Raw genomic sequence first — 16797 nt, 5'->3', positions numbered from 1 at the left:
GATAGACAACGTAAATTTTGCCAATCATGGCTATCTTTAGTCTTCCAGGTACCTATTTGTGCCACAGCACTCGGGCTTATCATCAATCAATGCATTGTCACTGTGGAAATATTCAGCATTTTAAACTTCGCAACGTGTGCAAGACTGGAATCAGGGAATGCCTGGACCATGGGCACTGATAACTTATCCTTGAGCATTCATTTGGCCTGGGCCCCTTCTATATTGAACATTGGCTCACTGCATATCAATGTTTAGCGTTCTCAGGCGATTTCCAAGATCTGAATTTCCCGGCAGAGAATTCATGGAGTTTTTGATCTAACCGAAATTCACCATCACTAACGTTGATTCGCGACTCTTATCTCTCTTCATCATATCACTGCTAAGGACTGAACCTGCTTTAATTTCAATTTGGCTCGGGGTCAGTGCGGCTCAATAGGACTTCGGCCCGTCTCCCTTTCACAACCCATCAGTGCCGAGAACAGAAGAGGGAATTTTGCTGACATGTTATGTTCTGAAACAGTTATAAACTCTCCAGTATATTTCACTGTGTCTTCAGCACTGTGAGATCTAGCCTGGTGTGCAATCTTTGTGTCTTTATGAACACTTCAGCAGAATATTAAATGAACATATGGAACTACAATTGCTGATTGACACTGTATGGTTTGCCAACATTTAAGTGCAGTGTGAGAACAATCAAAATGATCATTATTCTTCCATGTACGTTCATGCGCGGCATCATCCTAACAAACCGAGCTGATCACAGCCCGGCGATTAGTCAATTCATTGCCAGTGCGGAAAAATGCAATTTTCAACTTAGCAACGTGCCCAATACCGGAATCAGAGAGTGCCTGGATCGTGGGCAATGATAAGTTAACATGAGCATAAAGATTTTCAATATCATTATACATTACATGAACACATCCGGAGCTCATTGCCCCGAAATGAGGACTGAGTGTGCGGGGCAATTCCTTCCGGGGTTTAAGTTTTCTTTCAAAAAGGTGTGAGAAAGTTTTGCTTCGTTTTCTGTCGGGCCGAAATAGCTCAGTTGGGAGAGCGTTAGACTGAAGATCTAAAGGTCCCTGGTTCAATCCCGGGTTTCGGCAATATCTGGTGATTTTGCGTTTCCTTCATTTTAAGGGGAGAAGCTGGTTTAATATCGAGACAGTGCTTGAGGGATGGGCTGTTCAGTGGTTGCGTGATACTAATTTTCGACATGATTTTTTTTTAGATTCAGCGCTCTTTTTCTGTTACTTTCTATTTATACTCTGCCCAGTTTTGTATATGAAGAGTGAGCAATGTTTTAGCGATGCGATGTGTTCAATTCTTATGCAGTAACTCGATCACCCAGTGTGTGCCGGATACAAAATCATCTCAGGCTGGGCTTTCACGCAGCCCTGGGGCATTTTGTTGCCGGTTAAATCGGTCGTTTAGGGCGTGGTATTAATAAAGCCAAGAGCGCGGGCCCGATCCCCATATGGGCCATCCCAATTTTTCATAATTTTTATTCGGTGAGTAGTAACATTTACAATCAAATCTTCATAACGAAACAAATCCACACGGAATCCCAAGGGATGGCAATTATTTGGAATAACAGCCATTGCTTCTTTGCCGACGGTGTGCAGAGCACAACTTTCTGTTTATACGTGTTTCTTGCTTTGCTGATAACCGCTGAACTGGAGACCTGTTCCCGTCAATGGTTATAAGCAGAACAGACATTTAGAACGGTTCTGTCGCCCGGAGATGGGCAAAAGGCTGCAGTTCAGGACAAAAGCACCAAATTAAATGTTCACACGGTACCGAGAGTGAAAATTCCCGGAAAACCAGTGTCTCCTCTTAAAATGAAGGGAGCGCAACATCACTCGATATTACTGAAATCCGGGATTGAACCACAGACCTTTAGATCTTTAGTTATTGCTCTCCCAACTGAGCTATTTCGGCCGAGAGTGAAAATTCCGTGAAAAAGGAGAGAATGAAATGGATTTCAGTGGAAGCCTAGCCGCACTTAACGCTGTGATTGCGCGGACATGTCTTTGGTGTTCTCCACAAAAACTGCCATTTGCTGCGAACAGATTTCCCTGGCGCGAATGTGATGAGAATTTCGAAACAGCAAGGAGGAAAGACTGGGTTGGTCTGCTTGCTGGCACAGACATTTTCAGCAGTTTCCCTGGTGGTCTAGTGGTTAGGATTCGGCGCTTTCACCGCCGCGGCCCGGGTTCGATTCCCGGTCAGGGAACATTGTATTTGCGGTGCTTCGAAATGCAATGCTGTTCCTGAACGAACTTGCAGCTCACCTCACTGTTGTTGCCCCTACCCTCAGCAGCGTGTCGTGATACAACAGACACTTCTGTTTTAAAATCTGCACTAAATGACAAGATCTCGCTCAACAAGTGGAACTCCAATTGCTGATAGACAACGTAAATTTTGCCAATCATGGCTATCTTTAGTCTTCCAGGTACCTATTTGTGCCACAGCACTCGGGCTTATCATCAATCAATGCATTGTCACTGTGGAAATATTCAGCATTTTAAACTTCGCAACGTCGGCAAGACTGGAATCAGGGAATGCCTGGACCATGGGCACTGATAACTTATCCTTGAGCATTCATTTGGCCTGGGCCCCTTCTATATTGAACATTGGCTCACTGCATATCAATGTTTAGCGTTCTCAGGCGATTTCCAAGATCTGAATTTCCCGGCAGAGAATTCATGGAGTTTTTGATCTAACCGAAATTCACCATCACTAACGTTGATTCGCGACTCTTATCTCTCTTCATCATATCACTGCTAAGGACTGAACCTGCTTTAATTTCAATTTGGCTCGGGGTCAGTGCGGCTCAATAGGACTTCGGCCCGTCTCCCTTTCACAACCCATCAGTGCCGAGAACAGAAGAGGGAATTTTGCTGACATGTTATGTTCTGAAACAGTTATAAACTCTCCAGTATATTTCACTGTGTCTTCAGCACTGTGAGATCTAGCCTGGTGTGCAATCTTTGTGTCTTTATGAACACTTCAGCAGAATATTAAATGAACATATGGAACTACAATTGCTGATTGACACTGTATGGTTTGCCAACATTTAAGTGCAGTGTGAGAACAATCAAAATGATCATTATTCTTCCATGTACGTTCATGCGCGGCATCATCCTAACAAACCGAGCTGATCACAGCCCGGCGATTAGTCAATTCATTGCCAGTGCGGAAAAATGCAATTTTCAACTTAGCAACGTGCCCAATACCGGAATCAGAGAGTGCCTGGATCGTGGGCAAAGATAAGTTAACATGAGCATAAAGATTTTCAATATCATTATACATTACATGAACACATCCGGAGCTCATTGCCCCGAAATGAGGACTGAGTGTGCGGGGCAATTCCTTCCGGGGTTTAAGTTTTCTTTCAAAAAGGTGTGAGAAAGTTTTGCTTCGTTTTCTGTCGGGCCGAAATAGCTCAGTTGGGAGAGCGTTAGACTGAAGATCTAAAGGTCCCTGGTTCAATCCCGGGTTTCGGCAATATCTGGTGATTTTGCGTTTCCTTCATTTTAAGGGGAGAAGCTGGTTTAATATCGAGACAGTGCTTGAGGGATGGGCTGTTCAGTGGTTGCGTGATACTAATTTTCGACATGATTTTTTTTTAGATTCAGCGCTCTTTTTCTGTTACTTTCTATTTATACTCTGCCCAGTTTTGTATATGAAGAGTGAGCAATGTTTTAGCGATGCGATGTGTTCAATTCTTATGCAGTAACTCGATCACCCAGTGTGTGCCGGATACAAAATCATCTCAGGCTGGGCTTTCACGCAGCCCTGGGGCATTTTGTTGCCGGTTAAATCGGTCGTTTAGGGCGTGGTATTAATAAAGCCAAGAGCGCGGGCCCGATCCCCATATGGGCCATCCCAATTTTTCATAATTTTTATTCGGTGAGTAGTAACATTTACAATCAAATCTTCATAACGAAACAAATCCACACGGAATCCCAAGGGATGGCAATTATTTGGAATAACAGCCATTGCTTCTTTGCCGACGGTGTGCAGAGCACAACTTTCTGTTTATACGTGTTTCTTGCTTTGCTGATAACCGCTGAACTGGAGACCTGTTCCCGTCAATGGTTATAAGCAGAACAGACATTTAGAACGGTTCTGTCGCCCGGAGATGGGCAAAAGGCTGCAGTTCAGGACAAAAGCACCAAATTAAATGTTCACACGGTACCGAGAGTGAAAATTCCCGGAAAACCAGTGTCTCCTCTTAAAATGAAGGGAGCGCAACATCACTCGATATTACTGAAATCCGGGATTGAACCACAGACCTTTAGATCTTTAGTTATTGCTCTCCCAACTGAGCTATTTCGGCCGAGAGTGAAAATTCCGTGAAAAAGGAGAGAATGAAATGGATTTCAGTGGAAGCCTAGCCGCACTTAACGCTGTGATTGCGCGGACATGTCTTTGGTGTTCTCCACAAAAACTGCCATTTGCTGCGAACAGATTTCCCTGGCGCGAATGTGATGAGAATTTCGAAACAGCAAGGAGGAAAGACTGGGTTGGTCTGCTTGCTGGCACAGACATTTTCAGCAGTTTCCCTGGTGGTCTAGTGGTTAGATTCGGTGCTTTCACCGCCGCGGCCCGGGTTCGATTCCCGGTCAGGGAACATTGTATTTGCGGTGCTTCGAAATGCAATGCTGTTCCTGAACGAACTTGCAGCTCACCTCACTGTTGTTGCCCCTACCCTCAGCAGCGTGTCGTGATACAACAGACACTTCTGTTTTAAAATCTGCACTAAATGACAAGATCTCGCTCAACAAGTGGAACTCCAATTGCTGATAGACAACGTAAATTTTGCCAATCATGGCTATCTTTAGTCTTCCAGGTACCTATTTGTGCCACAGCACTCGGGCTTATCATCAATCAATGCATTGTCACTGTGGAAATATTCAGCATTTTAAACTTCGCAACGTGTGCAAGACTGGAATCAGGGAATGCCTGGACCATGGGCACTGATAACTTATCCTTGAGCATTCATTTGGCCTGGGCCCCTTCTATATTGAACATTGGCTCACTGCATATCAATGTTTAGCGTTCTCAGGCGATTTCCAAGATCTGAATTTCCCGGCAGAGAATTCATGGAGTTTTTGATCTAACCGAAATTCACCATCACTAACGTTGATTCGCGACTCTTATCTCTCTTCATCATATCACTGCTAAGGACTGAACCTGCTTTAATTTCAATTTGGCTCGGGGTCAGTGCGGCTCAATAGGACTTCGGCCCGTCTCCCTTTCACAACCCATCAGTGCCGAGAACAGAAGAGGGAATTTTGCTGACATGTTATGTTCTGAAACAGTTATAAACTCTCCAGTATATTTCACTGTGTCTTCAGCACTGTGAGATCTAGCCTGGTGTGCAATCTTTGTGTCTTTATGAACACTTCAGCAGAATATTAAATGAACATATGGAACTACAATTGCTGATTGACACTGTATGGTTTGCCAACATTTAAGTGCAGTGTGAGAACAATCAAAATGATCATTATTCTTCCATGTACGTTCATGCGCGGCATCATCCTAACAAACCGAGCTGATCACAGCCCGGCGATTAGTCAATTCATTGCCAGTGCGGAAAAATGCAATTTTCAACTTAGCAACGTGCCCAATACCGGAATCAGAGAGTGCCTGGATCGTGGGCAATGATAAGTTAACATGAGCATAAAGATTTTCAATATCATTATACATTACATGAACACATCCGGAGCTCATTGCCCCGAAATGAGGACTGAGTGTGCGGGGCAATTCCTTCCGGGGTTTAAGTTTTCTTTCAAAAAGGTGTGAGAAAGTTTTGCTTCGTTTTCTGTCGGGCCGAAATAGCTCAGTTGGGAGAGCGTTAGACTGAAGATCTAAAGGTCCCTGGTTCAATCCCGGGTTTCGGCAATATCTGGTGATTTTGCGTTTCCTTCATTTTAAGGGGAGAAGCTGGTTTAATATCGAGACAGTGCTTGAGGGATGGGCTGTTCAGTGGTTGCGTGATACTAATTTTCGACATGATTTTTTTTTAGATTCAGCGCTCTTTTTCTGTTACTTTCTATTTATACTCTGCCCAGTTTTGTATATGAAGAGTGAGCAATGTTTTAGCGATGCGATGTGTTCAATTCTTATGCAGTAACTCGATCACCCAGTGTGTGCCGGATACAAAATCATCTCAGGCTGGGCTTTCACGCAGCCCTGGGGCATTTTGTTGCCGGTTAAATCGGTCGTTTAGGGCGTGGTATTAATAAAGCCAAGAGCGCGGGCCCGATCCCCATATGGGCCATCCCAATTTTTCATAATTTTTATTCGGTGAGTAGTAACATTTACAATCAAATCTTCATAACGAAACAAATCCACACGGAATCCCAAGGGATGGCAATTATTTGGAATAACAGCCATTGCTTCTTTGCCGACGGTGTGCAGAGCACAACTTTCTGTTTATACGTGTTTCTTGCTTTGCTGATAACCGCTGAACTGGAGACCTGTTCCCGTCAATGGTTATAAGCAGAACAGACATTTAGAACGGTTCTGTCGCCCGGAGATGGGCAAAAGGCTGCAGTTCAGGACAAAAGCACCAAATTAAATGTTCACACGGTACCGAGAGTGAAAATTCCCGGAAAACCAGTGTCTCCTCTTAAAATGAAGGGAGCGCAACATCACTCGATATTACTGAAATCCGGGATTGAACCACAGACCTTTAGATCTTTAGTTATTGCTCTCCCAACTGAGCTATTTCGGCCGAGAGTGAAAATTCCGTGAAAAAGGAGAGAATGAAATGGATTTCAGTGGAAGCCTAGCCGCACTTAACGCTGTGATTGCGCGGACATGTCTTTGGTGTTCTCCACAAAAACTGCCATTTGCTGCGAACAGATTTCCCTGGCGCGAATGTGATGAGAATTTCGAAACAGCAAGGAGGAAAGACTGGGTTGGTCTGCTTGCTGGCACAGACATTTTCAGCAGTTTCCCTGGTGGTCTAGTGGTTAGGATTCGGCGCTTTCACCGCCGCGGCCCGGGTTCGATTCCCGGTCAGGGAACATTGTATTTGCGGTGCTTCGAAATGCAATGCTGTTCCTGAACGAACTTGCAGCTCACCTCACTGTTGTTGCCCCTACCCTCAGCAGCGTGTCGTGATACAACAGACACTTCTGTTTTAAAATCTGCACTAAATGACAAGATCTCGCTCAACAAGTGGAACTCCAATTGCTGATAGACAACGTAAATTTTGCCAATCATGGCTATCTTTAGTCTTCCAGGTACCTATTTGTGCCACAGCACTCGGGCTTATCATCAATCAATGCATTGTCACTGTGGAAATATTCAGCATTTTAAACTTCGCAACGTCGGCAAGACTGGAATCAGGGAATGCCTGGACCATGGGCACTGATAACTTATCCTTGAGCATTCATTTGGCCTGGGCCCCTTCTATATTGAACATTGGCTCACTGCATATCAATGTTTAGCGTTCTCAGGCGATTTCCAAGATCTGAATTTCCCGGCAGAGAATTCATGGAGTTTTTGATCTAACCGAAATTCACCATCACTAACGTTGATTCGCGACTCTTATCTCTCTTCATCATATCACTGCTAAGGACTGAACCTGCTTTAATTTCAATTTGGCTCGGGGTCAGTGCGGCTCAATAGGACTTCGGCCCGTCTCCCTTTCACAACCCATCAGTGCCGAGAACAGAAGAGGGAATTTTGCTGACATGTTATGTTCTGAAACAGTTATAAACTCTCCAGTATATTTCACTGTGTCTTCAGCACTGTGAGATCTAGCCTGGTGTGCAATCTTTGTGTCTTTATGAACACTTCAGCAGAATATTAAATGAACATATGGAACTACAATTGCTGATTGACACTGTATGGTTTGCCAACATTTAAGTGCAGTGTGAGAACAATCAAAATGATCATTATTCTTCCATGTACGTTCATGCGCGGCATCATCCTAACAAACCGAGCTGATCACAGCCCGGCGATTAGTCAATTCATTGCCAGTGCGGAAAAATGCAATTTTCAACTTAGCAACGTGCCCAATACCGGAATCAGAGAGTGCCTGGATCGTGGGCAAAGATAAGTTAACATGAGCATAAAGATTTTCAATATCATTATACATTACATGAACACATCCGGAGCTCATTGCCCCGAAATGAGGACTGAGTGTGCGGGGCAATTCCTTCCGGGGTTTAAGTTTTCTTTCAAAAAGGTGTGAGAAAGTTTTGCTTCGTTTTCTGTCGGGCCGAAATAGCTCAGTTGGGAGAGCGTTAGACTGAAGATCTAAAGGTCCCTGGTTCAATCCCGGGTTTCGGCAATATCTGGTGATTTTGCGTTTCCTTCATTTTAAGGGGAGAAGCTGGTTTAATATCGAGACAGTGCTTGAGGGATGGGCTGTTCAGTGGTTGCGTGATACTAATTTTCGACATGATTTTTTTTTAGATTCAGCGCTCTTTTTCTGTTACTTTCTATTTATACTCTGCCCAGTTTTGTATATGAAGAGTGAGCAATGTTTTAGCGATGCGATGTGTTCAATTCTTATGCAGTAACTCGATCACCCAGTGTGTGCCGGATACAAAATCATCTCAGGCTGGGCTTTCACGCAGCCCTGGGGCATTTTGTTGCCGGTTAAATCGGTCGTTTAGGGCGTGGTATTAATAAAGCCAAGAGCGCGGGCCCGATCCCCATATGGGCCATCCCAATTTTTCATAATTTTTATTCGGTGAGTAGTAACATTTACAATCAAATCTTCATAACGAAACAAATCCACACGGAATCCCAAGGGATGGCAATTATTTGGAATAACAGCCATTGCTTCTTTGCCGACGGTGTGCAGAGCACAACTTTCTGTTTATACGTGTTTCTTGCTTTGCTGATAACCGCTGAACTGGAGACCTGTTCCCGTCAATGGTTATAAGCAGAACAGACATTTAGAACGGTTCTGTCGCCCGGAGATGGGCAAAAGGCTGCAGTTCAGGACAAAAGCACCAAATTAAATGTTCACACGGTACCGAGAGTGAAAATTCCCGGAAAACCAGTGTCTCCTCTTAAAATGAAGGGAGCGCAACATCACTCGATATTACTGAAATCCGGGATTGAACCACAGACCTTTAGATCTTTAGTTATTGCTCTCCCAACTGAGCTATTTCGGCCGAGAGTGAAAATTCCGTGAAAAAGGAGAGAATGAAATGGATTTCAGTGGAAGCCTAGCCGCACTTAACGCTGTGATTGCGCGGACATGTCTTTGGTGTTCTCCACAAAAACTGCCATTTGCTGCGAACAGATTTCCCTGGCGCGAATGTGATGAGAATTTCGAAACAGCAAGGAGGAAAGACTGGGTTGGTCTGCTTGCTGGCACAGACATTTTCAGCAGTTTCCCTGGTGGTCTAGTGGTTAGATTCGGTGCTTTCACCGCCGCGGCCCGGGTTCGATTCCCGGTCAGGGAACATTGTATTTGCGGTGCTTCGAAATGCAATGCTGTTCCTGAACGAACTTGCAGCTCACCTCACTGTTGTTGCCCCTACCCTCAGCAGCGTGTCGTGATACAACAGACACTTCTGTTTTAAAATCTGCACTAAATGACAAGATCTCGCTCAACAAGTGGAACTCCAATTGCTGATAGACAACGTAAATTTTGCCAATCATGGCTATCTTTAGTCTTCCAGGTACCTATTTGTGCCACAGCACTCGGGCTTATCATCAATCAATGCATTGTCACTGTGGAAATATTCAGCATTTTAAACTTCGCAACGTGTGCAAGACTGGAATCAGGGAATGCCTGGACCATGGGCACTGATAACTTATCCTTGAGCATTCATTTGGCCTGGGCCCCTTCTATATTGAACATTGGCTCACTGCATATCAATGTTTAGCGTTCTCAGGCGATTTCCAAGATCTGAATTTCCCGGCAGAGAATTCATGGAGTTTTTGATCTAACCGAAATTCACCATCACTAACGTTGATTCGCGACTCTTATCTCTCTTCATCATATCACTGCTAAGGACTGAACCTGCTTTAATTTCAATTTGGCTCGGGGTCAGTGCGGCTCAATAGGACTTCGGCCCGTCTCCCTTTCACAACCCATCAGTGCCGAGAACAGAAGAGGGAATTTTGCTGACATGTTATGTTCTGAAACAGTTATAAACTCTCCAGTATATTTCACTGTGTCTTCAGCACTGTGAGATCTAGCCTGGTGTGCAATCTTTGTGTCTTTATGAACACTTCAGCAGAATATTAAATGAACATATGGAACTACAATTGCTGATTGACACTGTATGGTTTGCCAACATTTAAGTGCAGTGTGAGAACAATCAAAATGATCATTATTCTTCCATGTACGTTCATGCGCGGCATCATCCTAACAAACCGAGCTGATCACAGCCCGGCGATTAGTCAATTCATTGCCAGTGCGGAAAAATGCAATTTTCAACTTAGCAACGTGCCCAATACCGGAATCAGAGAGTGCCTGGATCGTGGGCAATGATAAGTTAACATGAGCATAAAGATTTTCAATATCATTATACATTACATGAACACATCCGGAGCTCATTGCCCCGAAATGAGGACTGAGTGTGCGGGGCAATTCCTTCCGGGGTTTAAGTTTTCTTTCAAAAAGGTGTGAGAAAGTTTTGCTTCGTTTTCTGTCGGGCCGAAATAGCTCAGTTGGGAGAGCGTTAGACTGAAGATCTAAAGGTCCCTGGTTCAATCCCGGGTTTCGGCAATATCTGGTGATTTTGCGTTTCCTTCATTTTAAGGGGAGAAGCTGGTTTAATATCGAGACAGTGCTTGAGGGATGGGCTGTTCAGTGGTTGCGTGATACTAATTTTCGACATGATTTTTTTTTAGATTCAGCGCTCTTTTTCTGTTACTTTCTATTTATACTCTGCCCAGTTTTGTATATGAAGAGTGAGCAATGTTTTAGCGATGCGATGTGTTCAATTCTTATGCAGTAACTCGATCACCCAGTGTGTGCCGGATACAAAATCATCTCAGGCTGGGCTTTCACGCAGCCCTGTGGCATTTTGTTGCCGGTTAAATCGGTCGTTTAGGGCGTGGTATTAATAAAGCCAAGAGCGCGGGCCCGATCCCCATATGGGCCATCCCAATTTTTCATAATTTTTATTCGGTGAGTAGTAACATTTACAATCAAATCTTCATAACGAAACAAATCCACACGGAATCCCAAGGGATGGCAATTATTTGGAATAACAGCCATTGCTTCTTTGCCGACGGTGTGCAGAGCACAACTTTCTGTTTATACGTGTTTCTTGCTTTGCTGATAACCGCTGAACTGGAGACCTGTTCCCGTCAATGGTTATAAGCAGAACAGACATTTAGAACGGTTCTGTCGCCCGGAGATGGGCAAAAGGCTGCAGTTCAGGACAAAAGCACCAAATTAAATGTTCACACGGTACCGAGAGTGAAAATTCCCGGAAAACCAGTGTCTCCTCTTAAAATGAAGGGAGCGCAACATCACTCGATATTACTGAAATCCGGGATTGAACCACAGACCTTTAGATCTTTAGTTATTGCTCTCCCAACTGAGCTATTTCGGCCGAGAGTGAAAATTCCGTGAAAAAGGAGAGAATGAAATGGATTTCAGTGGAAGCCTAGCCGCACTTAACGCTGTGATTGCGCGGACATGTCTTTGGTGTTCTCCACAAAAACTGCCATTTGCTGCGAACAGATTTCCCTGGCGCGAATGTGATGAGAATTTCGAAACAGCAAGGAGGAAAGACTGGGTTGGTCTGCTTGCTGGCACAGACATTTTCAGCAGTTTCCCTGGTGGTCTAGTGGTTAGGATTCGGCGCTTTCACCGCCGCGGCCCGGGTTCGATTCCCGGTCAGGGAACATTGTATTTGCGGTGCTTCGAAATGCAATGCTGTTCCTGAACGAACTTGCAGCTCACCTCACTGTTGTTGCCCCTACCCTCAGCAGCGTGTCGTGATACAACAGACACTTCTGTTTTAAAATCTGCACTAAATGACAAGATCTCGCTCAACAAGTGGAACTCCAATTGCTGATAGACAACGTAAATTTTGCCAATCATGGCTATCTTTAGTCTTCCAGGTACCTATTTGTGCCACAGCACTCGGGCTTATCATCAATCAATGCATTGTCACTGTGGAAATATTCAGCATTTTAAACTTCGCAACGTCGGCAAGACTGGAATCAGGGAATGCCTGGACCATGGGCACTGATAACTTATCCTTGAGCATTCATTTGGCCTGGGCCCCTTCTATATTGAACATTGGCTCACTGCATATCAATGTTTAGCGTTCTCAGGCGATTTCCAAGATCTGAATTTCCCGGCAGAGAATTCATGGAGTTTTTGATCTAACCGAAATTCACCATCACTAACGTTGATTCGCGACTCTTATCTCTCTTCATCATATCACTGCTAAGGACTGAACCTGCTTTAATTTCAATTTGGCTCGGGGTCAGTGCGGCTCAATAGGACTTCGGCCCGTCTCCCTTTCACAACCCATCAGTGCCGAGAACAGAAGAGGGAATTTTGCTGACATGTTATGTTCTGAAACAGTTATAAACTCTCCAGTATATTTCACTGTGTCTTCAGCACTGTGAGATCTAGCCTGGTGTGCAATCTTTGTGTCTTTATGAACACTTCAGCAGAATATTAAATGAACATATGGAACTACAATTGCTGATTGACACTGTATGGTTTGCCAACATTTAAGTGCAGTGTGAGAACAATCAAAATGATCATTATTCTTCCATGTACGTTCATGCGCGGCATCATCCTAACAAACCGAGCTGATCACAGCCCGGCGATTAGTCAATTCATTGCCAGTGCGGAAAAATGCAATTTTCAACTTAGCAACGTGCCCAATACCGGAATCAGAGAGTGCCTGGATCGTGGGCAATGATAAGTTAACATGAGCATAAAGATTTTCAATATCATTATACATTACATGAACACATCCGGAGCTCATTGCCCCGAAATGAGGACTGAGTGTGCGGGGCAATTCCTTCCGGGGTTTAAGTTTTCTTTCAAAAAGGTGTGAGAAAGTTTTGCTTCGTTTTCTGTCGGGCCGAAATAGCTCAGTTGGGAGAGCGTTAGACTGAAGATCTAAAGGTCCCTGGTTCAATCCCGGGTTTCGGCAATATCTGGTGATTTTGCGTTTCCTTCATTTTAAGGGGAGAAGCTGGTTTAATATCGAGACAGTGCTTGAGGGATGGGCTGTTCAGTGGTTGCGTGATACTAATTTTCGACATGATTTTTTTTTAGATTCAGCGCTCTTTTTCTGTTACTTTCTATTTATACTCTGCCCAGTTTTGTATATGAAGAGTGAGCAATGTTTTAGCGATGCGATGTGTTCAATTCTTATGCAGTAACTCGATCAACCAGTGTGTGCCGGATACAAAATCATCTCAGGCTGGGCTTTCACGCAGCCCTGGGGCATTTTGTTGCCGGTTAAATCGGTCGTTTAGGGCGTGGTATTAATAAAGCCAAGAGCGCGGGCCCGATCCCCATATGGGCCATCCCAATTTTTCATAATTTTTATTCGGTGAGTAGTAACATTTACAATCAAATCTTCATAACGAAACAAATCCACACGGAATCCCAAGGGATGGCAATTATTTGGAATAACAGCCATTGCTTCTTTGCCGACGGTGTGCAGAGCACAACTTTCTGTTTATACGTGTTTCTTGCTTTGCTGATAACCGCTGAACTGGAGACCTGTTCCCGTCAATGGTTATAAGCAGAACAGACATTTAGAACGGTTCTGTCGCCCGGAGATGGGCAAAAGGCTGCAGTTCAGGACAAAAGCACCAAATGAAATGTTCACACGGTACCGAGAGTGAAAATTCCCGGAAAACCAGTGTCTCCTCTTAAAATGAAGGGAGCGCAACATCACTCGATATTACTGAAATCCGGGATTGAACCACAGACCTTTAGATCTTTAGTTATTGCTCTCCCAACTGAGCTATTTCGGCCGAGAGTGAAAATTCCGTGAAAAAGGAGAGAATGAAATGGATTTCAGTGGAAGCCTAGCCGCACTTAACGCTGTGATTGCGCGGACATGTCTTTGGTGTTCTCCACAAAAACTGCCATTTGCTGCGAACAGATTTCCCTGGCGCGAATGTGATGAGAATTTCGAAACAGCAAGGAGGAAAGACTGGGTTGGTCTGCTTGCTGGCACAGACATTTTCAGCAGTTTCCCTGGTGGTCTAGTGGTTAGGATTCGGCGCTTTCACCGCCGCGGCCCGGGTTCGATTCCCGGTCAGGGAACATTGTATTTGCGGTGCTTCGAAATGCAATGCTGTTCCTGAACGAACTTGCAGCTCCCCTCACTGTTGTTGCCCCTACCCTCAGCAGCGTGTCGTGATACAACAGACACTTCTGTTTTAAAATCTGCACTAAATGACAAGATCTCGCTCAACAAGTGGAACTCCAATTGCTGATAGACAACGTAAATTTTGCCAATCATGGCTATCTTTAGTCTTCCAGGTACCTATTTGTGCCACAGCACTCGGGCTTATCATCAATCAATGCATTGTCACTGTGGAAATATTCAGCATTTTAAACTTCGCAACGTGTGCAAGACTGGAATCAGGGAATGCCTGGACCATGGGCACTGATAACTTATCCTTGAGCATTCATTTGGCCTGGGCCCCTTCTATATTGAACATTGGCTCACTGCATATCAATGTTTAGCGTTCTCAGGCGATTTCCAAGATCTGAATTTCCCGGCAGAGAATTCATGGAGTTTTTGATCTAACCGAAATTCACCATCACTAACGTTGATTCGCGACTCTTATCTCTCTTCATCATATCACTGCTAAGGACTGAACCTGCTTTAATTTCAATTTGGCTCGGGGTCAGTGCGGCTCAATAGGACTTCGGCCCGTCTCCCTTTCACAACCCATCAGTGCCGAGAACAGAAGAGGGAATTTTGCTGACATGTTATGTTCTGAAACAGTTATAAACTCTCCAGTATATTTCACTGTGTCTTCAGCACTGTGAGATCTAGCCTGGTGTGCAATCTTTGTGTCTTTATGAACACTTCAGCAGAATATTAAATGAACATATGGAACTACAATTGCTGATTGACACTGTATGGTTTGCCAACATTTAAGTGCAGTGTGAGAACAATCAAAATGATCATTATTCTTCCATGTACGTTCATGCGCGGCATCATCCTAACAAACCGAGCTGATCACAGCCCGGCGATTAGTCAATTCATTGCCAGTGCGGAAAAATGCAATTTTCAACTTAGCAACGTGCCCAATACCGGAATCAGAGAGTGCCTGGATCGTGGGCAATGATAAGTTAACATGAGCATAAAGATTTTCAATATCATTATACATTACATGAACACATCCGGAGCTCATTGCCCCGAAATGAGGACTGAGTGTGCGGGGCAATTCCTTCCGGGGTTTAAGTTTTCTTTCAAAAAGGTGTGAGAAAGTTTTGCTTCGTTTTCTGTCGGGCCGAAATAGCTCAGTTGGGAGAGCGTTAGACTGAAGATCTAAAGGTCCCTGGTTCAATCCCGGGTTTCGGCAATATCTGGTGATTTTGCGTTTCCTTCATTTTAAGGGGAGAAGCTGGTTTAATATCGAGACAGTGCTTGAGGGATGGGCTGTTCAGTGGTTGCGTGATACTAATTTTCGACATGATTTTTTTTTAGATTCAGCGCTATTTTTCTGTTACTTTCTATTTATACTCTGCCCAGTTTTGTATATGAAGAGTGAGCAATGTTTTAGCGATGCGATGTGTTCAATTCTTATGCAGTAACTCGATCACCCAGTGTGTGCCGGATACAAAATCATCTCAGGCTGGGCTTTCACGCAGCCCTGGGGCATTTTGTTGCCGGTTAAATCGGTCGTTTAGGGCGTGGTATTAATAAAGCCAAGAGCGCGGGCCCGATCCCCATATGGGCCATCCCAATTTTTCATAATTTTTATTCGGTGAGTAGTAACATTTACAATCAAATCTTCATAACGAAACAAATCCACACGGAATCCCAAGGGATGGCAATTATTTGGAATAACAGCCATTGCTTCTTTGCCGACGGTGTGCAGAGCACAACTTTCTGTTTATACGTGTTTCTTGCTTTGCTGATAACCGCTGAACTGGAGACCTGTTCCCGTCAATGGTTATAAGCAGAACAGACATTTAGAACGGTTCTGTCGCCCGGAGATGGGCAAAAGGCTGCAGTTCAGGACAAAAGCACCAAATGAAATGTTCACACGGTACCGAGAGTGAAAATTCCCGGAAAACCAGTGTCTCCTCTTAAAATGAAGGGAGCGCAACATCACTCGATATTACTGAAATCCGGGATTGAACCACAGACCTTTAGATCTTTAGTTATTGCTCTCCCAACTGAGCTATTTCGGCCGAGAGTGAAAATTCCGTGAAAAAGGAGAGAATGAAATGGATTTCAGTGGAAGCCTAGCCGCACTTAACGCTGTGATTGCGCGGACATGTCTTTGGTGTTCTCCACAAAAACTGCCATTTGCTGCGAACAGATTTCCCTGGCGCGAATGTGATGAGAATTTCGAAACAGCAAGGAGGAAAGACTGGGTTGGTCTGCTTGCTGGCACAGACATTTTCAGCAGCTTCCCTGGTGGTCTAGTGGTTAGATTCGGTGCTTTCACCGCCGCGGCCCGGGTTCGATTCCCGGTCAGGGAACATTGTATTTGCGGTGCTTCGAAATGCAATGCTGTTCCTGAACGAACTTGCAGCTCACCTCACTGTTGTTGCCCCTACCCTCAGCAGCGTGTCGTGATACAACAGACACTTCTGTTTTAAAATCTGCACTAAATGACAAGATC

General features: G+C 44.4%; 14 non-coding genes and 1 pseudogene across 14 annotated transcripts; 14 read left to right on the top strand and 1 right to left on the bottom strand.

The window, feature by feature from the left end:
* The window catches only part of LOC139251826 (zinc finger protein 271-like), a 315853-nt pseudogene that overhangs the window by 40709 nt on the left and 258347 nt on the right, over positions 1-16797 (bottom strand).
* trnaf-gaa (transfer RNA phenylalanine (anticodon GAA)) lies at positions 1031-1103 on the top strand. The gene has a single exon. It is a non-coding gene; the product is annotated as a tRNA-Phe (tRNA).
* trnae-uuc (transfer RNA glutamic acid (anticodon UUC)) lies at positions 2162-2233 on the top strand. Its single transcript has one exon. It is a non-coding gene; the product is annotated as a tRNA-Glu (tRNA).
* trnaf-gaa (transfer RNA phenylalanine (anticodon GAA)) lies at positions 3435-3507 on the top strand. Its single transcript has one exon. It is a non-coding gene; the product is annotated as a tRNA-Phe (tRNA).
* Positions 4566-4636, top strand: trnae-uuc (transfer RNA glutamic acid (anticodon UUC)). Its single transcript has one exon. It is a non-coding gene; the product is annotated as a tRNA-Glu (tRNA).
* On the top strand, positions 5838-5910 carry trnaf-gaa (transfer RNA phenylalanine (anticodon GAA)). The gene has a single exon. It is a non-coding gene; the product is annotated as a tRNA-Phe (tRNA).
* On the top strand, positions 6969-7040 carry trnae-uuc (transfer RNA glutamic acid (anticodon UUC)). Its single transcript has one exon. It is a non-coding gene; the product is annotated as a tRNA-Glu (tRNA).
* Positions 8242-8314, top strand: trnaf-gaa (transfer RNA phenylalanine (anticodon GAA)). Its single transcript has one exon. It is a non-coding gene; the product is annotated as a tRNA-Phe (tRNA).
* trnae-uuc (transfer RNA glutamic acid (anticodon UUC)) lies at positions 9373-9443 on the top strand. Its single transcript has one exon. It is a non-coding gene; the product is annotated as a tRNA-Glu (tRNA).
* Positions 10645-10717, top strand: trnaf-gaa (transfer RNA phenylalanine (anticodon GAA)). Its single transcript has one exon. It is a non-coding gene; the product is annotated as a tRNA-Phe (tRNA).
* Positions 11776-11847, top strand: trnae-uuc (transfer RNA glutamic acid (anticodon UUC)). The gene has a single exon. It is a non-coding gene; the product is annotated as a tRNA-Glu (tRNA).
* trnaf-gaa (transfer RNA phenylalanine (anticodon GAA)) lies at positions 13049-13121 on the top strand. Its single transcript has one exon. It is a non-coding gene; the product is annotated as a tRNA-Phe (tRNA).
* Positions 14180-14251, top strand: trnae-uuc (transfer RNA glutamic acid (anticodon UUC)). The gene has a single exon. It is a non-coding gene; the product is annotated as a tRNA-Glu (tRNA).
* trnaf-gaa (transfer RNA phenylalanine (anticodon GAA)) lies at positions 15453-15525 on the top strand. The gene has a single exon. It is a non-coding gene; the product is annotated as a tRNA-Phe (tRNA).
* trnae-uuc (transfer RNA glutamic acid (anticodon UUC)) lies at positions 16584-16654 on the top strand. Its single transcript has one exon. It is a non-coding gene; the product is annotated as a tRNA-Glu (tRNA).

This window comes from Pristiophorus japonicus, unplaced genomic scaffold (assembly GCF_044704955.1).
Source record: "Pristiophorus japonicus isolate sPriJap1 unplaced genomic scaffold, sPriJap1.hap1 HAP1_SCAFFOLD_45, whole genome shotgun sequence".
NCBI classification, from domain to species: Eukaryota; Metazoa; Chordata; class Chondrichthyes; family Pristiophoridae; genus Pristiophorus; species Pristiophorus japonicus.
Note: the sequence above shows the minus strand (reverse complement) of the source record. Positions and strands in the feature narration are given on the sequence as shown.